The sequence below is a fragment of the Penaeus japonicus genome, unplaced genomic scaffold (assembly GCF_977035675.1).
Source record: "Penaeus japonicus unplaced genomic scaffold, GWHDUDI00000001_assembly GWHDUDI00000030, whole genome shotgun sequence".
Lineage (NCBI taxonomy): Eukaryota > Metazoa > Arthropoda > Malacostraca > Decapoda > Penaeidae > Penaeus > Penaeus japonicus.
Window position 1 is genome coordinate 10,554,570 of NW_028234432.1, and position 5,000 is coordinate 10,559,569.

Genomic DNA, 5,000 nt, shown 5'->3' on the forward strand with positions numbered 1-5,000 from the left:
TTTTAATAACTAGGATGGGTGTGCTTGTTGTTTGTGTGCTTGTGTCTTGGAATGAATATTCTGCCGTTATTTGTCTGTGGTAAGCTGATTACCACCGATTGATTGAATGAAACGACTCCCCTCTTTGAAAAAAAATATATTAGTGTTATTTTTTCAAGTGACTGTAAACAACACCTCAGATTTTTCTTTCTTTCTTTCTTCCTTTTTTGTATAAAAGTGGTGCAGTCACGTGGTCAGTGAGTAATCAGCTGATCGCATGTGAAAGCCTCTGATTACTCAAAAGACAAATACCTCACACTATATCAAAAGTTGGGCTTATTATTCTTATTAATTTCACGAAATAACAAAAGTATCGCACATTTTGATGAAACTCACATTGAGCGGTCTCCGTTGCAGCGTAAGTGTCCCGTGCTATCAATTCAATCGCCTTGCAACAGAACGCGTCCCCCGACCCAGTGTTTTACGCAACATGGGCATAGTTCTCCTCCGGGCCTAGCGTGTGACCCAACTTGTGGTTGTATGTTTCTTTCTTAGGGGATGAGTCGCTTAGTGTCACTTGTCATTTATTCTTGTATGTTGGTTATCTGCCGTTGTCGTCTATGCGGTTCTGTCCGTTGGTTTGGATTCTTTGGTATTTGGCATTGGGCGCGTGAGACCTCTCCTCTTCTTCTTTCCCCAACTCTCTTCAGTTCTCTTCCTCCTCCTCCTCCTCTTTTTTTTACACATCTCCTCTTCCTCTTCTTTTTTTCACTTCTCTTCCTCTTCTTTTTTTCACATCTCTTCCTCTTCCTCTTCTTTTTTCACATCTCTTCCTCTTCTTTTAAACCCTTCTTCCCGCTCCTCCAGCTCTTCTCTCCATCCTCTCCAACTCCTTTTCTTCTTTTGTCTCTCATTCTCCTCTTTTTTTTTCTTCTCCTTGTTTTCACTTTTCCTCCTCCTCTCGTCTCCTCTTTTTTTATATATATCCTCTTCCCCATCTCCTTCTTTTACACCTCTTCTCCACCGCGTCCCATTTTCCAATTCTCCTCCTATTTTTTCCTCTCTCCTACTTCTCCCTTCCCACCTCTCTTCCTCCTCCCTTCCTACATTCTGCCCCCCTCCCTCCCTCCCCAGATTGTTGCAAACAAGTTCGTGAGGTTCGTTATGCAACTCACTGACCGAGACTACGCAATCCCCCCCCCCCTCTTCCTTGCTTCATTCTTTGGTCAGCTTCATTACCGCTTTGACCGTCTGATATAGTTCTTCATAAAGGGAGGGGGACGAGGGAGGGGGGAAGGGGGAAGGGGGGAGTGAGGGTAATCGGACTGTATCCACAATCCCGCCCCTCCCCTCCACCCCAACCCTCCCTTTTTTAATAGACATGGACCTAATAACGTCGAGGAATAAGAGCGAATGTTAAATATTTTTTTATGGTTATTAAAATGGGTGGGGGGGGTCTGGAGAGTCATGTGGTCCGTATCTTTAATTTATCCGCGTAATTCCCACAGCTGATGTGGTGGTAGAGCGGTTAACTCTTTGCTACGGGATGGGGAGGGGGGTGGGGTGGATGGCAGTATAGGTGAGGTGGGGGGGGGGACAGGATTCTGTGGGGTAGGGGTAAGGGGTTAGGGAGGGGAAAGGTGGTGGTAGATTCTTTCATCTCGCATATATTATTTTTCGCATAGGTATTATTTCTTCATCATCATTATCGTCATCTTCACCAACATCATTCTATTTTTCTTCTTTCCTTATACACGAAACGTCATTTTAGACAAACCGAGAGACTAATGCAGCCAGATCAACAGATTCCAGACTTCGTTTTATTTTCTTTCTTTTTTTTCTTTCTTTCTTTCATTTCTTTCATTTCTTTAATTTCTTCCTTTATCTCCCTCTCTTTTTTAAGAGAACCAAGTATAACGTTTTCGGAGTGGATGCGTATAATAATACCGTACTTGACGTGGCAGATGTAATCGCTTTCAGTCGAGACCCGCTAGCAAGCACTCATGCACTCATGCACTTAGGTACTCAACGCATGAGAGCTGGAGCCGACTTCATGAGTGGGTGAGAGAGGTAAGAAGAGGAGAGGGGGGAGGGGGAGTTAAGAAAAGGATGGTGATGATTGGAGAATTGGTGATATGCTTCTCTCTCTGTGTCTATCTGTTTCTCTCTCTGTGTCTCTCTCTTTCTTTCTCTTTATCTTTCTCCCTTTCTTTCTCCCTTTCTCTTCTTTAAGAAAACTTTCAACATCCCAAGCGCTCTTTCTTTTTCTTTCTTTCTTTCTTTCTTTCTTTCTTTCTCTTCTTTAAGAAAACTCATCATCCCCAGAGCTCTCTCTCTGTCTCGCTCTCTCTCTCTCTCTCTCTCTCTCTCTCTCTCTCTCTCTCTCTCTCTCTCTCTCTCTCTCTCTCTCTCTCTCTCTCTCTCTCTCTCTCTCTCTCTCTCTCTGTGTGTGTACGTGTACGTGTACGTGTACGTGTGTGTGTGTGTGTGTGTGAGAAAGATAGAAAGAAAGAAAGAAAGGCTCTCCTCACAAGTGAAATAAGAGAGAGAGAAAAGCAAGTGAAGTAATTTCTCTGAAGAAAAGCGACTTAAGACTCGGTTTTGTTTGTAGATGAAAGGGTTGTGAAGGGTTGCCAAGTGTTGTTTTTTTTGTCGGATGCTTTTGTTTTTGGAAGATGTGTTAAGATGCATAAATGAGGTTCGGAAACGTGAATGGCCGTGTGGTAAATACGGGATCAACGGAGTGGAATTGCAGTATAAAGTAAAATGTTGGTGATTACATGGTATACATTATATGGCAAGTGATGCAAATATGTTAGCATACATTCAATCACCGTTGTGCAATGTATGGTGTTATGAAACGAGGTCGCAATGACTGTTATTTTTTGTATCTAGTAACGTTGCGTGGAGACATTAGCATATTTTTAAAGAATCCCTTCTTCATTTTAACCGATTGATCTCCCCCCGCCCCTTCCCCCCTTCCCCCCCTTATTTCAGCTTATTTGATTATGTACCATTAATTAACCCCTCTCTTAGACTTATTTACATCCCTATTTATTTATTTTTATTACTCCCTTCCCAAACCCCTATTTTTGTCAATTCGTTTCCGTCCCATTCCTTACCCCTACCCCTTCCCTCTTCCACTGCAATCCTACCTTCCCTTCCCTCTTCCACTTCTATCCTAAACCCCCCTCCTCTTCCACTTCTCTCCCAACTCCCCTTCCCCCCTCCACTTCAATCCTATCTCCCTCTCCCTCTTCCACGTCAACCCCACCTCCCTTCCCTCTTCCACTTCAACTCCACCTCCCTTCCCTCTTCCACTTCAACCCCACCTCCCGTCCCTCTTCCACTTTCAATCACATTTCCCCCCTCCCTCTTCCATTTCATCCTCCATCCCCCCTCCCCCCTTCCCCCTTCCCCCTTCCCCCTTCCCCTAAGCTACAACAGGCAGAGCTGATAGACTTGATATTAAACGCTGAACTCGGACGTTGAAAGTGATGACGCAACAGAGTGACTAACTCTACAGTGCTAACGTCCACCGTGCTGACTTGTGTGCTGATTGCGTCATCGTGTTGACCTCCGCCTCGATTGCGTCATTTATATAAGCAAGATCCCTTTTATGTATGTGTTGGTGAATCGTGGATAAATAGGAGCGTTAATGAGCCAAGAGGAAAGGGGGGGAGGGAGACAGAGAGAGACAAAGAGAGAGGGAGAGGAAAGGGGGAGGGAGGGAGACAGAGAGAGACAAAGAGGGAGAGGGAGAGGGAGGGAGAGAGAGAGAGAGAGAGAGAGAGAGAGAGAGAGAGAGAGAGAGAGAGAGAGAGAGAGAAGGGGGGGGGGGTGGAGAAGAGGCAAAAAGAAAATCGCTTTCACGAATGAGACTAAAGACACACACACATGGACAAGGTGACCATAACCATACAAACAGACATACACAAATCGAAAACAGAGCGTCATGCAGTGCACAGTGCCCACAGAACAGTCCCTGCATGACATCACTTCACCAATCTGGCGGTGATCTTCCCCGGGATGAAATCTAAACATCCCAGCATCCCAGTCTCGTCATCGATGTCTCTTGCTTAGAATGGAGAGAGAGAGAGAGAGAGAGAGAGAGAGAGAGAGAGAGAGAGAGAGAGAGAGAGAGAGAGAGAGAGAGAGAGAGAGAGAGAGAGAGAGAGAGGGAAGAAGGGAGAAAAGGAGGGAGGGAAAGAGAGATGGAGAGGGTGAGGAAAAGGAAAAGAAAGAGGAAGAGGAAGAGAGTAGGAGGGTGTGTGTGTGCGTGTGTGTGTGTGTGTGTGTGTGTGTGTGTGTGTGTGTGTGTGTGTGTTTGTCTGTGTTGTGTTTGTCCGTGTCTGTCTCGGAATGGAACCAAGGGCCGGATGGACTCGGGTAAGGGGAAGAATAGTGCGTGTGTTGAGCATTGTCTTGGCGTCAATATTATGAATTATATGATGATGACTAGTAGATTTGTCTGTTCGGTCATATGTTTGTTTTGTTGTTTTATTTGTTTTCTCGTGGATTGTTTAACTGCTATTGCTGTTCTTATTTGTTTGGCCATTCATTCATTTGCCAAGGCTTCTTCCATTCATTAGGTATTTATGTTAATTCACTTTGTTGTCTTACGTTCATTCAGTTATTTAATCTATTGTCCATTCATATATTAGATTTCTCATTTCTTGTTCCTTCACTTATTTAGCCCTGTGTCCATTCATTTATCTAAACTTGTGTTCATTTATTAATTTGTTTACTCTTTTGTTCATCCATTTGTTAAATCTCATGTCCATTGTTTATTTCTTTCTTTCAGGTAAATAAGACCAGACGGGTTGTGATTCTCCGCAAGCACAGTGCAAGTGTTTAGGTAAGCAGGTCAAGTCAGAAGGATCAGCAGAGGTCGCTGTGACGTACGTCGAAAAGGTGTAAATGAGAAGGAATCATTACCAACCATGTGAGATGTGTAACTTAAGGTTCCCATGTTCGTCAGAATTGCGAATTACGATGATGCTGTTATATTGATAAGCATC

The 5,000-nt window shown here is 44.1% G+C and overlaps 1 protein-coding gene across 1 annotated transcript in view; it reads left to right on the forward strand.

Annotated features, from left to right (window-relative positions):
- The window catches only part of LOC122247504 (uncharacterized), a 121,822-nt gene that overhangs the window by 84,207 nt on the left and 32,615 nt on the right, over positions 1–5,000 (forward strand). The window lies entirely within an intron of this gene.